This window comes from Cavia porcellus, unplaced genomic scaffold (genome assembly GCF_034190915.1).
Source record: "Cavia porcellus strain 051 isolate PalLab524CR breed Dunkin Hartley unplaced genomic scaffold, mCavPor4.1 scaffold_11, whole genome shotgun sequence".
Taxonomy (NCBI): domain Eukaryota; kingdom Metazoa; phylum Chordata; class Mammalia; order Rodentia; family Caviidae; genus Cavia; species Cavia porcellus.
In genome coordinates this window covers 59,122,059-59,140,018 of record NW_026947494.1, presented here as the reverse complement: position 1 = coordinate 59,140,018, position 17,960 = coordinate 59,122,059, and the positions used below count along the sequence as shown (strand labels likewise).

Here is a 17,960-nt window from a genome sequence, read left to right as displayed (position 1 = left end):
GCCTTGAGCTCACATTATAGCCCAGCCTGGTCTCAAACTTGCAATGATCCTCCTGCTTCAGCCTCCCGAGTGCTGGGATTACAGGTGTGTGCCACCTTGCCAAGCCCAAAGTGATCTTATAATTAACGGCACCAAAGACATTCTATTTTTAAAATGAGCAGTGTGTCTTAATCATAGTGCAGGAAACAGTCCTGGAGTCCCATCAGGTGAAACACCAAGTTTCCTCTTCCGTTTGCTTGTGTTTAGCCTAGCAGGAGAAATGCCGCTTGTCTGCAGACAGAGCAGTGCAGCAAAGCCGGAGCTGCCCCTTGGTGAGGTCCGGGCACTACAAACACAGTTTCCTCCCTAGGCACTATTGTCTTCCCTTAAACCTCAACTAGCAGAGTTTTAGGAACCCAGGTCCACACTTACTTATTTTCCCTCTGTAGAATTCTGATTTGAGGTTAGTTTGATTTACAAAGGGTATGAAAACAACACTCAGCTTGTTGCTGAAGTCTTTCTTGTCTCAGAATAAGATCCAGGTGGAGCAGGCTGTGTGGCTTACACACTTCATAGGCAGCAGATCTTGCCAGCTGTCCCGAGGCCCCCTGTCACCTCCCTCCCTGGAGGACGATGTACTCAGCTCTGCTCTGTGGATTTTCCTTTCTTTAAAGCAGTTGTATAATCCCATTCCCTTTTATTGGCTCCCACTTTCCAGCCTCTCTTACAGCCAGTGGTGGCCATGAGATGATTTTATTTTCTCCAATGAGCTTCCCAGAGAAAATCTGCTGGAGGAGTTTAGGCAAGATTCTGTTTTCAGATAAAGGGCAAACACAGAGGAAAACATAAAGCCTGCCTCACACCCATTCTCCTTGCTGCTCACATGACCACATTGCCTGTGCTTTGTCCTGCAACCAGAAGCAACATGCGGAAGATGCCTGAGCTGACAACTGGAAAGGCCTGGGCACTTGGTGCAGTCACTGTGTGGCTGAGTCAAGCATGCTTCTGCCTGTTTTCCATATTTTTGGATTAAAGAAATTAATCATATAAGCCACTCTTAACCAAGCTTTCTATTTCCAGGTATTAAAAGTTTTCCTACCACATATACCACACATGTTAAATTTACACGTCACCCCAATAACAAATGTCGACTGAGTTTACATGGTCAGTACTGTCATAGCTGAAATCCATATACTTTTGTGCTGATGGTTTCTTCACATTCCTGGATATGACAAATCACTTATAAATACAGCTATGCATTCCCTATGTATTCAATATAAAATATATTTGAGAAGAAAACCCACTTCTGGTGTTGATTTTCTCTCCAGGCACTACCTGTGAACATCTTATGGTTCTTGAATTTACAAAAAGCTGAGCCAAAAATCTTTGGCTCTTCCCACTGAACATCACTGGCTCTTAGAGCTGTCCCCATAGCTACCTCTCGGTGCACGGGTGAATGAGCTGATCACAGATAGCAGGGTGACGCAGGCATTTGGCAATGAGCTCGTTAAACAAACACAAACATGCAGCACAGTTCCTGAGGGTTCCACCTGAAGAGGAAACCCTTAAGAGTGATGGCAGACATAAGGCCTTGATCGTTCAACAGTTGGTTTCATGGGGGCCACCTTGCTGGCCCCAGCTGGGGCTCCAGGCACAGAGCTGCCAGGCCCAGATGGTAAATAGGTAGGAGATGCAGACAGGATGATGAAAGGCAGTGACACAAGCTACTACCTGGCTCCCTCCAGGGAGGCTGTCTGTGTTTCCCCAGGGGAGATGGATCAGAAGTTAATGTGAGGGCAAAATCACTTGTTACTTGCTATTGGACACAACCATTCTCAGTAAACACTTGCACAGTCTACATTTCCTTTCTGTTTCATACAAGAGGCTAAGTTGTGCTCAATTTTTTTTTTTTTACTCCTTCGTAAGTTTCCAAGTGAGAAAACTCCTTCAGGGTGATAGCTGATGTGTGTGGACCTAATTGATGATTTTAATCAAAATTTGCATCCCTATTTCTGATCCCAGTAGGTGAACAGAAACTCCCTCCTTCCATTCTGCTTAATATGCTGTAGGGATGATGTTTATAAAGCACCTAACAAAGTCTGCTAAAGGTAAGCATGCGCAGATAATAGCTTCCCCTCCCTGCCTGTATAAAATTCACTTCCAACATTGCCTATGTTTCCCATGAATAATTATTGTCATTAATGAGGAGGGTGATAATTACACTCTGCACATCTCTAATCAGATTATACCTTAAAGTGGATAGTATATTTTAGGACAGAAAACAAAATTCTTCCAGTCAAGAAGGAAAATTCATGTCCATCAAAAGATGTGTGAAATACCACAGTTGTGTACCCTGGACTAATGAAGTCTTACAGAATGGCCAATGTCTCTAAATCTCAAAAAGGACTGTCATGTCAGTGAAGGTTTTGATCTGACGTGTCTGGGTAGAAATAAGGACAATAAGTAAATTGACTATAGATAATTTTTATTGCTGCCTGATTTAGTTGTGTAGTTCTCAAGAGTCCTTAGATAACTCAAAGGAATACTAACATCTTGTTTGAAAATTTAGGAGCCATGATGTAGGGAGAGAAAGATTTTTCCTCTATCCTCTTAGGTTCTGTGGCCAGACCTGAGAATTAAACTGACAAAAGATGGATTAACAGGGGAAAAGCTTTACATGTATATAGAGGCTTTACTATGTAATAAAGACCTAAAGAAGCAGATACAATTGAAAGCTTATATATCACTTTAACAAACAATGATAAAGTCAGGTGATGTAAGAAGGCAATTGAAAAGAAGCCTAAACTGGGTTAGGATACGAAAAAGTGATGAGGAAATGCTTGAGAAAACAGGTGACACATAAAGGTTATGGCAGTAGCTTTGCTTAAACAGATTTATTTTGGCGTTGACTCGTCATATTCAATGATAAGATTATTCTCTTCTTCCTGGTACAGACAGGGCAGCTTTTCACAAGAAATTTATGCTCTGCATTTAGATAAAAGGGGGGAGGCAAGAAAGCCCTTCCTGTATCTGCTGTTTCTCAACTGCCTTTGGCTCAAAATAATCAGTATGCAAAAATATTATATTTTGGGGGAGGAATGTACTGACCCCCCCTTCAATACAATGCCTACATCAGATCAAGAAAAATTCACTAGGTTTTACAAGGTACAGAGTCAAACTCTACTCATGATCTCACCCCCTTCCTTACCATGACACGTAACAGAAGGGATGGAAAACATCTCTGATCCAATATATTTTCCAGCTCTCTGTGAAACCTTGATAGTTAAAAATCTGTAACAGTACCTGGAGCCTCAGCTTTGTGCAGTGAAGAAACTATAAATATAAATATTATTTAAAACTTTTTTTTACCATTTTATTTTTGTACATATATTTGCTGAACAATCTGAGTTTCTAGGCCATGTTCAAGGCCTTTATAAGTAATTCATATTGTCTAGTTAAGTCCAAAGAGTGTTATAAACCTAATCTGGAGAAAAAGAGGAAATAACATTTTTCTAGAGACAGACTTAGACACTTTAATCCAGTACATTTTTTCCTTGGTGTCTTGGTTACTTTTCTCTTATTGCTGAGACAAAATACCCAACACCCAAAATTAGGGAAGGAAAGGTTTACTTAGCTCATAGTTTGTGGAGGTTTCAATCCATATTCAGCAGGCTATAAGACAGGATGGCATGGTTAAGGGGCAACCATTCATGGTAGCTGGCAGATACCCAAAGTGACAAGAGTAAACAGGCAAAAGGAAGAATCAAGCCTCTTTCTCTCCTTTATATTGTATGCAAGCTACCTACCCCAGGTTGGGTGTAGCACTCACACCCATAATTCTAGCATCAGACCATGACTCAATCACAAATTCTAGAAGCTCAAACCCATGGCTGCATGAGGCTTCAGAGGAGGGGACATCCAGACACAAACTACAACCCTTGATCTGGTAACAGGATTGATTCACAGCTGGATGCTAGGTCACCATTCATGGGTGCAGCCAGAAATATAAGCACAGACTACCCAAACCCCCAAATGCAACCAAGCAAGCTGCTCTACATTACAGTACAAGTTTCACAATTTGGGTCACCTGTACTCTAAAGTAAATTTATAAAACCTTAATAAGGTACATGTGCCAGGCATGGTAGTACATGATTTTGATCTCAGCACTGTGGGAGCCTGAGGCAGGAGCATTGCAAATTTATGCACAGCAATGTAGAAAGACTTTGTCTCAAAAGAAAAGAGAAAAAAGGACTAACAGCAATGTATCTCTGTGCAAAGACCCTGGGCTCAGTCCTCAGTATTGCAAACAAACAAACAAAAAACAAATAAATGAAACCAATGCAAAACAAAAAGCCACTGAAGTAAAAATGAGATCACTTCCTATGGTGATCTAGCACCTACATGAACCGGTGTGACACCCATAAACCTCTATGGATAAAGACTGTTGATAGGCCACAGAGCACAGCATAAGTCCAGTGTATGTTGATTAATGTCAGAGCAAATTCTATTTTTGAAGTTGGTAAATTTGTCTGGTAATGACATGGAAAATCTTGCAGTTTTCCTTTATAGTATCATTTGGTTCATGATTTTCTGTCTGAAGCCTTATTTGACTGTCTTTTCCCCGGCAGTCTTTGCCTCCCTGTCCCCCTATACTGTGGTCTTTGCTCAACTCACTGGAGGTGCAGCTACCTTTGGCTGACACCTGAATGGACCTGGGAAAATATTACTTAGGCTCACACTATGTCCTAAAGGGTTTGCTGAAAATAACAGGGGTTTCCAAAGCAATTAGCTGGAGGCAATAGAAAAAAAAAAAATTAAGAAAGTCATTATGCAAATGTGAGGCTATTCATAGCAATTCAAAACCATCTGCCTTGAAGAAAGAATGTGGGTTGAGGGGATGTAAAACTTTTCTGCTAGCTTGATTTCTTATCCCTTTGTGATTTTATTGATGGTACTTCCCACAACTCCCTCACATTCTCTCTCACCCTAGAAGTTACTCTGCCCCACACTCCTTGTCCTTGACACCCAGCTGTCCCCAGCATCCATCCTACCAATCACTCCCTGGACTTGGGGAATGGGAATGGGTCCCCACTTACAGACGGAGAAGTGGTGTTCCTGCAAGGATGGAGTTGTGAGGTATGCCCAAGGGTCTCAGAGTATTAGGAGCTCACTTGTTTAACTATAGTAGCAATATTTGAGCACAATTCTTGCTGCCTAATGAAAAAAACAAAGCAAAACATAAATATAGCCTCATATATAGAGTATAAAAGACTTCTTAAATAGTTAATACAGAATAATCACCATACAGATAGTAATTTTATTAACAGTTTTATTGAGGCATGACTTTCATATCATGAAGTCACTCATCTTTAAGTCTACAATTCTGTGGCTTTTAGTAAAGCAACTGTTACCAGGTTCCAGGGGACTGGGGACTCCTTAAGATTCTTTCTAGGTCCTTGCTGTCTTGAACAAAGAATTGTCACGACAAACAAAAAAGGTAACAAGGTTTTACATTTATTGAAGGTAGGAGGGGCTGGGTATTTAGCTCAGTGACTCAGTGTCTCCCCGACAAGCCTCAGGTCCTGAGTTTGATTCCCGGTACTCAAAAAATAAATAAATAAAAATTTTTAAAAATAAAGGTAGGAAAAGAAATGTGCTCTGCAGAGTGAGTGTAGACCAATTGTACTCTGAAAAATGCAGTGGTTCACTGAGAGACTAAGTTCCAGGTCAACAGTGACTATCTTTTTTTTCCCCCAGTCCTCTATAGGTTGTCCTATAGAGCTAGCACTCTCTGATTGGTCCCAGGTGCAGGGCTTGTAACTGTTTTTGTGCTCATGTCCTAGATCTCCGTGCTTGACAGGTCACAGCCACCTGCCCAGTTGGCTGGCCATCCCCTAACTGCTTGCCTCACAACTATCCCTGCAACTTGATTATACACTGTTTTTCTCACCCCCCACGTAGTGTCCATTTTACCATCACACCCCATTGCCGTCTGCAGCACACTACTCTGTATGGGCTTGCATTTTCTGGACACTTTGTATACATGGGATCATATAATATGTGTTCCTTTTGTCTGACTCCTTTGACTAAGTGTACAATTGTTGAGGTTCATCTGCACTGTAACAGGTGTCTGTACTTCATTCTTTGTTGCTGTCCTCTAGTATTCCAGTGTTTGGCTCTTCCATATTCACTTACTCATTCATCATTTGATGGATACATGGCTGTTTCCACATTTAACTTGTTGCAAATGATGCTGCTATAAGCAATCAAGCACAAAAGTGTTGATGAGTAAGGGTTTACCTATCCTGTGGCTTCTTTCCAGTAGACAGAAAACTCTTGATAAAGATCTGGAGTCTTCCAACTGAGCCCCATTATTAGACCCTATTTCTTTCTTTTTTCCACTTCTGTCCCTGCCCATTCTTTTACAGCTGCATTCAGTACCAGTGTGCTTATTCATTCTCCGTGAGACATCTTAGGATATACTGGCAGCCCTCCGTAAAATACCTAGTTTCAGCCAGCATTCCCTCTATCAGAATGTTCTAACTTCCTTCCATTCTATACTAAGATGTCTGAACAGCCTGCTCTGTTCCTGTCTCATAATGCATAAAGGTCTGTTTCCAGGCCACAGACACAAAATAAGAACTTGCCTATTAATGTTTTTTAGGTTCAAACATTTGATTATAGAAAGGAATATCCATAAGAATAGCCATTAGATGAAGCCAAGCACATGTTCTCTAATGCTTGTTTTTTAACTAATTAAACTAGACTCATACAAAATTGATGATTGGGAGCAGAATATCCAGTTTTGATTATTTTTTTTTCTTTTTTCCTTTTTGTCAGTACCAGGGATCAAACTTATGACTGCCTGCTTGCAAGGCAGGCGCTTATGCCGCTGAGCTAAATCCCCACCTCCTGATTTTGTTTTTGAAATGAGAAGACTGATTTTTATTTCATGACTCAGCAGGTACATACACAAAGTTTCCCATTACTAACATTTAAATCGCAACTTCCATAGGTACCAGTGCACTCCGAGTTACCAAAATTCATAGATGGGAACAAATTGTGGAAGTAGCTCACATGACTGATGGACAGCGCCACAGGTGTGCCTGTGTACTTACTGCACAGTGCAATCGTGTTTGTGTGCATGTGTTTGGTTTTTTATGCCTTCCATTTTATATTTGTGTCAAAGGTGTGTGTAAGACTCACTCTGTCAGACTGGCAAATGAACCTGACTTGCAAACATTTTCCCAAAATGAAATTCCTTAGCAAGTTAGAGACTTACTTTTATAAATATACAAAAGTATTAAAATTCCTCAAAATGAACATAATTACAGATTTGTTATCCTAAGGAAAAACTCCTTACAGCTCTTTAGTCAATCAATCAATTTAGTTCAGAGCTTCAAGGATAGTTCTTCAGAGCTCCCTACTATATGCAAAAAGGAGGAAGTTAGATACATTTGCAGACAGAACTTTGAAAGTTGGGGAAAGAGCATGCACAAGTCCCAGACTTGGTCTGATCCAAGAACATGTTTTCCCAGATGGTCACCATTCCCTACAGATTTCCTTTTCCAGCAAAGTTAGTGCAAATATTCCAGAAAGTGAGTTTTCCAGTAACTCTCCGAGTCCAGTCCATCCCACTAAACAGCTGTGTGTTCTTTAATTAGCACATTCAAGGTATCAATGTGATTATTAATAGAGTTAGTTTCTCCTTTCTAGTATTTCTGGGAGTGAAGAGTTTTTGTGAGTACTCCAAGAGGGGAAAAAAGCCTAAGCTTCTCATCTAGTCCTGTTCTCCCCCCAGCCAATTGATGTGGCCAGGGAGTTCTGTCCTTCCATTTGCAATCAGAGGATAGTTTTTACTAGAGGAATTTACTCTTTCTCAAGTACAGCTTGAAGAATGATCTGGGTTCTGAGAATTTATTACTTAAGCCAACGATAGCAAACATAGCAAAGATGTCTGCAACTTGCCTTGCTCGTAAAGGGGTTTCCGATGACCTGACCTGTATATTCACCTCAAGCCCTCCCTTCACTGGGTCCTGTCGCAGTGTCCTGGTGTGACGAATCCTTTACAAGTTATTCTGGATGCCCCAGACCTGTCTGAATTTCTCTCCCCCAGTCTGAGTCATCTCTGTTCCAGTAGATGTGGCTCACTGGGAGTACTATGGAGTTCCTTAAAGAAATACAGACTCATTGCTCCTTTCGATATGAGAATCATAAAATTCTCTTCTGAAAATCTTTATACTTTGTTAAATTATAATATGTTTTCTGATTCTTTCATGGCTTTTCTTTCATCATACCATTGCATAGAATAACACTGTACCAGAGCAATTATTCTAATCTAGGCCCTACCTACAAAAACAAACAAAAAGAGAAGGGATATTATTACAAAATGTAAGTCTTGTTATAATTTTTCAAAACCCTCCTGCCATGAGAAATTAAAGTCACATGATAAGAGAAAAGAGGTGGAATATCTTAACCCATTTTGATTGGTTGAGCTGTTCAGCCACCTTTGAAAGATTATTTGATTTCTTAAAGATTATTAACATTATTTCTTAATAGTTTGGGGCAGAGAACAGTATGAACTATATAATGAAGCTGCCATTTTAGTAAAATTAAATAGTTGTGAACTTCTATGAATAAATTCATATGCTGAAACCCAAATTTGCAAGGTGTATGTGAAGAAGGTAGTTAAGTCATGAGAGTGGGTCCCTCGGACAGGAAGAGTCTCCTTGTGAGAAAAGTCATTGGAGAGTTTTCACCCTCTCTCTGTTACCCACCAGATGAGCACACAACAGAATATGGTAATCTGCTAACCCGAAGTGGGCCCTCACCAAACAATGGATCTGCTGGCACTCTGACCCCAGACTTCCCAGCTTCCTGGATAAATATTGCTATTGCGGCCTCCCAGTCCATAGTGTTGTGCTACAGAGCCCTGTACTGGCTGAGACAGGGCTTGGAGAAACTAGCAGATCTTCCATCAGGGCTGTGTTAGTTGAGAGAATGAATGAATCTCAAGCTGCATCTATACCAGGTTGTCAGGGAGGAAACTCAGACTCAGGAAGATCAGTGGAAGGGGCTTAGGCGCTGGCTAACATCTAAGGGGTTTCAAAGCCGTGCTTCCAAAGACCTGCTAGCCTCTGATGGCACAAGGAACAGAGATGTGAGCAATCAATGTGTTGATTCTGCTTTTTACTCACTAAGTTCCTTCAGGGAATGTAGAATGTTTCCCACCAGTTTTATTGATTATGCAATTCTGGCTCCTTTAGGAAGTTTTACAGTTTGTCAAAGGATCCTGGCAATTCCCTTATACTGCAATCCCAACAAAAAATATCAGTGGAACAATTTCTGTCCAAATCCTCTGGTCAGACTCTGATATAAATAGAACTTTATTTTCACCAGGTTGTGTGTGTGTGTGTGTGTGAGAGAGAGAGAGAGAAAGAGAGAGAGAGAGAGAGAGAGAGAGAGAGAGAGGGTCCCGCTATGCAGTGCAGGCTGGCCTGGAGCTCACTTCGTAGCCCAGGCTGGTCTCGAACTCACAGCGATCCTCCTGCCTCAGCCTCCCAAGTGCTGGGATTATAGGCATGAGCCACCACGCCTGGCTCTTTCACCATATTTTTACTGCTTAATGAATATATTTGCTTGGAGAAAATATAGCTTGCCGTGCTTTCATTTGATTCTGAGAATTCTGAGGAGGTTTTAGTTCTAGTCTAGGGAATTTTTACTATTCTCTGACTTAATCATGCTTCAGAAAAGAGCTCTGTAGATTTTTTCATAAGGCATTTTTAAAGCTTTCAGGCTGCAGTCAATGAAGAGCTGAAATTCAGGATAATGGAAATTATTTTTTATTTCATTCCATTGACTAAGTCTATCTGAAGATTACCACCTGATTAACAGTCCTCAAACAAAAAGTGAGCTTTAATGACAGCCACCTTGTGGGACAGTGTTTTCCATGTGGCAGTCACTTTTAGAGAAGGGCCTGAAAACTGTTTTCTAGCTTTCTCAATTATCATATGCCATTTCCTTATGCAAAGGGGATGAACTGCTGAAAAAGTCTACCCTTCCTTCAAGGTTCTGCCAGGGACCTCCCACCCACTCATTTCTTTTAGCCCTTGCTCCTCTAAGTCTCATTGGATATATCATTGGGTTAACAGAAGCCAGAGCTCCAGTCCTTTGAACAAATGCATTTTAAGTGAGCTCCTTTGAATAATGGGTCATAGACTCTGTTTATCTTCCCTGAAAGGACTTGGAGAGAAGAAGCTACATCATCTTAATATGTTTGCAAGATGAGAACTTTGTTGTTTACCCAGTAGATCTGATTTTAAGAGATGGGTTCGTTTTCAAACAGGCACAATTTAGAGCTATTAGAAGGAACTTTGCATGCACCATGCTGGCCTATCTCTCCAAGCAGGGCAGTTTTTCTGGGAAAGAGAGGGAGTTCAATGTTGTTTGCAGGCAGAAAAGCAAATTATATCTCATTTCATTTTGCTTCTGGTTGCAGAGCTTTGTAATTTCTCTGCAAATATGGTTTCTATTTTTAGAGCAGCAGAAAAATTTGATTTTAAGGACAGGAAAAGTGCATGTGGGCAAATCTCTAGGGTAGGGATTCTTTCTCCTGGATGTCAGAGGTTTATGAACCTCCTGAAATTGTAAGTGAAATTACATCTGCATGTATCCATAACAAGAGCAGAACTGTCACAGTTGGCAACAACCTCCCTAGGGACTTTGTGACTGAAAAACAAAACCAAAAGGAAAACCAGTAAAGCAGGATTTGCTCTGGAAGGATGCTGACCTAGTTCTGACCCTTACTGGGCTTTGTAATGTGGTGTGAAGATGAGAGGATGATCCATTGTGGGACAAAATACATGCCACACAAAACTCAGAGCAGGAAAGGGTTACTTTTTTTTTTTTTTTTTTTTTGAGACAGGGTCTTGCTTGCAGTTGAGGCAGGCCTGGAGCTCACTTTGTAACCCAGGCTGGTCTCGAACTTGCAATGATTCTCCTGCCTCAGCCTCCAGAGTGCTGGGATTACAGGTATGAGCCACCATGCTCAGTTTGAGGAAAGGATTACTTTTTTATAGATTTCTTTTTTAAATTAATTTTTGGTACATTTTAGATATACATAATGATCACGTTCATCAGAGGGAATTTGTACCTGTACATAATATATATTTTTATGTTCCTGTACAATATATTCTTTTTTTCCCATTCCCTTCCCCTCATTTCAACCCTTCTTCTCCCCTATTTCCAAAAGCTTGGTTTCCATTTTTTCCTCCCATTCACTTTTTTTCCTTTCCTTCCCTAAATTCCTTAAATTTTAGAATTGTTTTCTCTAATTCTATGAGGTATGCTATTGGTATTCTTATCAGAACCACATTAAATTTGTATTACAATTTTGGAGGCCATTTTCAATATATTGGTTCTTCTTACCCAAGAATAAGGGATATCTACCCATTTTCTGATATCTTCTTTAATCTCTTTTTTGTAAAGGTCGTTTAGTTCCTTCATTAGATTGATTCTTTCCTAAATGTTTCATTTTTGTGCAAGGTGTGACTTCCCTAATTCCTCTCAGTGGGTTTGTTATTTGTGTAGAGGAAGGCTATGGATCTTTCAGTGCTGAGTCTGTATCCAGCTATGCTATTGAATTTGGTTATTTAATCTAGAAGTTGTTTGGTGGAGTTTTGGAGGTTTTCTATATAGAGTGTTATATCATCCACAAATAATGATAATTTAACTTCCTTTTGTATTCTTATTCCCTCTATTTATTTCTCTTGTCTAATTTTTCGGGATAACTCTTGTCTTGTTCCTGATTTTAGAGTAAAAGCTTTCAGTTTTTGACTGAATTGTTTTGACTGAATTGAACTTTGAATTGTTTTCTTAGCCTCTATTGCATTAATTACTGGTCTGATCTTTATAATTCCCTCCTTTATATGAGCTTTGGGCTTGACTTTCTCTTCTTTTTTTTAGAAGATTGAGGCTCAAACTTAGGTTGTTTATTTTAGCTCATTCTGTTTTTCTGATACTAATTCACCATTATAAATTTCCCTGGTAGGACTGCTCTCATTGTGATGTATAAGTTTTGGTATTTTGTATTGGTATTATCATTTAATTGAAAAAACTCTAATTTTTAATGTCATCTGAGATCCATTAGTTGTTTAGGATGGTGTTATTTAATTTCCATGTATTTATGAACTTTCGGTGGTTTCTTTTTCCATTGATTTCCAGTTTCATTACACTATGGTGTACATATGCATGGGATAATTTCAATTCCTTTCCATTCATTTAAGTATGTTCTATGAGCTAGTATGTTGTCTATTTTGGAGAACATCCTGTGTGCAACGAGAAGAAAGTGTATTCTGATGTTGTATGGTAGAACATTGTTAGACATCTACTAAGCCTATCTGCTCAAAAGTTTGGTTCAGGTATAATATTTCATTGTTGATGTTTTTGTCTAGTTGATCTATCCATCTGTGACGGTAGAGTGTTGAGGTCCTTCACTACAATTGCATTAGTGCTCATTTGATTTTTCAAGTCTGTTATTATTTGTTTTATTTAGTGGTATTTTGTCCATATGTACTTATGATTATTATTTCTTCCTCTTGGATTGTTCCCTTCATAAGGATGTTGTGACTTTCTTTATCACTCTTAACCAGTCTTGGCTTGAATTCTACTTTTTCTGCAGATAGAATGGTTACTCCTGCTTTTTTCCAGGTTCCTGTTGCATGAAGTATTGTTTTCCATCTTTTGACTTTCAGCCCATGAATTTCTTTTTAAATTAAATATGTTTCTTGAATGCAGCATGTTGTTGGATCTTGCTTCTTGATCTGTTCTCCCAGTCTGTTTCTTTTGATTGGTGAATTGAGACCATTAGCATTGACGGTTGTAAATGATAAGTATTGACTTATCCTTGTCATGGTATTTTTCTGTTGTTGATTCCTTTTCTTTTTTCTTTGTTTAATTACCTTGCCTGGTGGATTCATTCTGTTGGAGTTCATTGAGTCATAGTCTTTGTTACCTCTTTCTAAAATGTCTTTTAAAACATCTGTGGAGTGCTTATTTGGTGGCCATGAATTTCTTTAGGTACTCTTTGTCATGGAAATATTTTATTTCTCATAAATTTTACAGATAGTTTTGCAAGGTACATCAATCTGAGTTTGAGTTTGTTTTCTTTTAGGGCTTTAAGTACTTCACTCCAAGTTCTCCTTAAGTGTTCATGGTGAGAAGTCTGCTGTTATTCTGTTGGGCTTTCCTTTATAGATGATTTGCTTCTTTTCTCTAACAGCTTTTAATATTCTGTTCTTACATTAAATTTCTGGGATCTTGACTATTATTCCTTGGCTGTTTTATATCATGGCTGGTTGGAGTTCTATATGTGTCACTTACCTGATGTCAAAATTCCCCCCTTCCCCCATAGTTTGGAAGTTTTCTGGCATTACTTCTGGGAATAGGTTTTTTTTAAATGTTTGAACTATCTCCTACTTTCACTGACTCCAATCAATCTTATGTTATTATTTGCATTATCTAGAAGCTTGTTTTGATATTCTTCTGGTCCCTTGCTATTTTTAAGAAGTCTTACTTTTCATGATCATTAGCCACAGTTCTGTCTTATGAATCTGACATTCTGTTCTCATATTGCTTCATTCTGTGGCGCATCCTTTTGAATCTTTTTTCATTGATTCCATTTCTTTCCTATATTGGCCACTCGTGGTTTCCATAATTTTCCTAAGCTCCTCTATTTTTTTTTTAAATCTGTATCTACTCTAGCTCCAATAACATGTTATTCATTATGGTCACAACTTCTGTAATTATCTGAGAAATTATTTCTAACTTGACTTTTGCTAGAGCATCAATCATCTGCTTGGTTACTTCTGCCATTACCACTTCAGAAAGTCCAAGTGGGTGGCTTTTGAATTGTTCCACTTCATTGTACTCTGGGTTTTCCTTTAGTGAGCTACAGGTCAGGTTGCATCTTGCCTCCATGTCTTTTCATTTTTAATTTTTTTTTAGTTTAATTCATGTATTGATTCTTATAAATTGTTTATGATAAGTAACTTTATTGCTAGTACTGAGAATTCCTAGAAAATAACTTCTTTTCAGAGATGTCTTCCAGGTGTAGCTGGTTTTGTTGCAAGATCTTACCTCTTCTATTTATGGGGGCTAGGAAGTTGCTGCCTATTTGGCCCAGCCTCTGGTTCTTTGCCTCTGGCCTGTAATATGGTTATGACCCTCAGGCAATCCCAGTTGTGTCATAGAAAGAGGAACAAGTGGTTAGAGCAATTATGTCATTTTGGTTGAAGTAATAGTGGTAGTATCTAACAGCCTGGAAAATGACAAATTGATGACTATTAATTTGCCACTTTTAATCATGAGAACAAGACTTGCCATTATATGACAAATTCTAAAACCGACCAGAAAATTGTTTACGGTAAATATCCCCTCAACTTGGTGATTTTACCCTCAAGAGAGAAAATTTAAAAGGGGTTAGTGAAAACAATAGAGAAACAGAAGAAGAGAAAGAGATTAAAAGCAATAGTAGAGGACAAAGGACACTTATGAAAGTTTTGGGAAACTGGTAAAGAAGACCGGAAGGAAAGAAAGAAGGAAAAACCAGAAATGAAAACAGAGTAAAACAACACTAACAAAACTAGAAACAATGTTCCACTCATGAAAACAAGAACAAATAATCAGAAAATAGAAAAAAAAAACACAAAAAGGAAGTAAGAAAAGAAGAAAAAAAACAGAAACAACTTTAAAATGTCTACATCAGGGCCTGTCTCTGCTGTCACTACCAGGAGCTGGGCCTGGCTTGTAAGTTACCCTTGAGAGGCCACTGTGCAGGCTGCCATGCGACTCCTTCCATCCCCTGAGCTCTGCAGTCGCATTGCATACACGGACCATGACTCTCAGTGTGAAATATTGTTCACATGACCTTGCGGCTTCATGTGGATATCTACGCTGGAAGGGCTGGGCTTACCACTGCTGCTCAGAATTCTTTTCTACACTTATTTTGTTGCTTACAGAGATCGCGCACATCTTTCAGCCAAAGGCAAATGTCTATTTTATAGAGAAGGCAATGCTGCATACTGTGACTAGAAAAAAATATTAAACCCATTGAGTGAGGAGCTCTAACAATGGAGAAGAGGGGTTCATATTTTTACCAGACTCCCAGTAATTTTTTTATGCTCCTAGAGATTAGAGAATTGTCATAGGAAAATGACAGGGTAACAGCGGTCCCCTTCTTTTAGAAAAGAATATTTTTTCTTTTTTTTTTCCACTGAGGCATTTTATTTGTATGTTTTACATACCTAGAAAAAGAATCCCAGGATTTTCCCTCCTGTGTGCTTTCATGGTGCTTCTTCATGGTCCATGATGCCAGCTGAGGTGGTCAATACAATGAAACCAAACTGACAGGATGGGAGCAGATTATTCTGCCATTTTTCCAGGTCTTTCAGTTGCACATCAAACCTGGGGCTGATCACACCACACTTATTTAACCTGCCTGTGAGGTTCACAACAATTTTTCCAGCCCTGTGATCATCAATGATTTCAAATTCGCCAATGTAACTATGCTTCATCGTCACAGTTAGAAACCGGACGATGACTTTGGAGCATGGTCTAATAAGGACCTGGCATTTGCCTCTCTTTTCAGCATTGTTGATGCTCTTGAGAGCATCAGCAGGACATTTATGTACACCATTATGGCTAAAATCTAAAACGTCCAACAATAAGAAACTGAGTCACAAACAAATATACATCCTCTGTGCCATCCTGCTGGACTCCCAAGGGTCATGGACTACATGATATACTAAAAAGTGTTTAAAAACTAAGACCAAACATGTTTCAAGTGCCAAGAAGGACTAAACTACTCCCCTAAATTCAACAAAACAGTTGAGAGGAAGCCAGAAAACTCAGAAGAGCCAGTTTAGTTCCCAGCAAACCGCCAACCCAGGTAGGGTGAAGTTTTTCCGGCTTGTCAGCCTCGGCCTCCCAAGCTTCCAGCGCGACCGAGGAAGTGAAAAGTAAAAAGCTCGTCCCAAATGCGACTAGAGCCAAGAAGCTAATTTAGCCACTAAAGGGAGGTCCGGGCAAAGCGAGAGAAGTGAGGCTGCTGGGGTTACATCCTCTGCGGGCTGCCAGAAGCACCAGCTCCCACCAGCACATCCTTAGAACCCGTCTACAGTAGAAAAGAATCTTAAGCTTAACTACTTTTTATTTCTTTTAGGTCTAAATTAATATGTACATGTGTGTATATGTGTGTGTGTGTGCATCTGTGCGTGTGTGCCTGTGTATGTATATTTAGCCCCTTTCCTCAGCTTATCCATATTGTAAAACTCAGATAGTTGACTGGCGCAGCCCCCCAATGAGACAGGAAACACTCTTGTGGGTGACAGTTAACTGCTGCTTTATTTACGCGGGCTCTGGTTTATATATTTGGCCGTGACCAATCACAGGCTGCCACGAGGAAGCAGCGCGGGAATGGGACGCAGGCTCTGGCTAATATATCCAGCTGTGGCCAATCAGGGGTTGCCACAGAGTCGGCACGGGGCGAATACGGAGTGAGCACGAGGTGCGCACAGGTTGGCTAATTTAGAGAGGGACATAGCGCATTGCGGAAGCTGATGTGGTCTTATCGTCCCGGGCGGGGTATGTTGAGCGCCTGCGCCCGACAGATAGTAAATGGCACCATTTCATGTTTCTACATCTGACTTCAGCCTTAAATAAGACAGCAATCGAGAAAAGAGCTTAAAGATTTAGTGAAGTCATGTGTGTGTGAGTGTGTGTGTGTATGTGCACGTGTGTGGCATGTATGTTTGCTGAAAGAGAAAAGTTGATGGGGGGATCTAACAATAGAAAAGCAACTCTCAACTTATTTTCCTTCCCTGGGAGGGAAATTCCACTCTGAGTTGTAGGAGACAGTTCTAGCAGTTCCCGGACCCCAGGCTCAGGCCCTCCAGGCTTCTCCTCCCTGGCTGGTTGCCTGCAGCTGTTTGAGGGTGCTGGTGCAGGAGCTGTGCCTCCACTCATTAGTGTCCCTGCAAAGTCCCTGGCTGCTTCTGCATTGCTTTCCCTCTCTCCGTAACCCACCAAGTACTTCTCAATTTGTTGTTTCTGTAGCTCAAAACATCTTAGGGGAACATCTGTCTACATGTGGCCATAGCAAATCCATTCCTGAACCTACTGTTCTATTTGGTCACTAGGATCATGGAACTACCAGAAACTTGAGGGCAAGCATTGCCCTTGGCCCTGTTGGACAATTTCCTGTTGCTCCACACCCCCTGCTCTGCTTCCTTTAGGTTGTGTAGTCTTTGCAGAAGCCAGAAATGACCTTTTGGTGGTAAAATTGTCCTAAGGAGCCACATTCCATACATTGTTTTTGTTTTTTCTCAAATCACGCATTTTAAGAAACAATATACTACCCGGGCAGTCATGAATGTCTACTTAACTTACATGGGGGTTCTTTTCCAGTTGGACAGTTGCAGCTCTGCCTACTGGAAATAATGACATTTTTATGTGGTCTGAATGCAACCTCAGAACAGGAATATGTTTTGGAGCTCCATCAGTGTGAAGGATGCTCCTCACTGGAGTGGGTGGGTGAGGTCAGAAGTGTGGGAAGGGGCCGGGGGTGTGGCATTCTGGCTCAGGCGGGGAAGGGAGATGAGAGAATTGCCCATGAGCTCCCGTGACACAGTCAGTCTTTGAATTATGTAAAAGGAGCTTGCAACTCTGAGGTGCAGGGGTGGGAGGGGGCATAGGGCAAAGGACTGAAGGCTTTCGGATGTGGAATAGACTCTGAATTACTCACAAGAGGAGGGTCTGTAGGCAGGACATGGCTCTGGTCATCTTTCTTTCCATTGTAGCCTTTCCCTCAACTGCCTCTAGATGAGTAAACGAAGCATTTTGCACTGTGTGAGGTTAGCCTGTTTTTTAATATTTCTGACAGAAGTCCTGCAGGTCCTTCTGGAGTGGCAATCTGTCCCTTTCTT

General features: G+C 40.4%; 1 pseudogene; it reads right to left on the bottom strand.

The window, feature by feature from the left end:
- Positions 1–15,230: 15,230 nt before the first annotated feature.
- LOC111757223 (small ribosomal subunit protein uS8-like) lies at positions 15,231–16,137 on the bottom strand (annotated as a pseudogene).
- Positions 16,138–17,960: the final 1,823 nt, after the last annotated feature.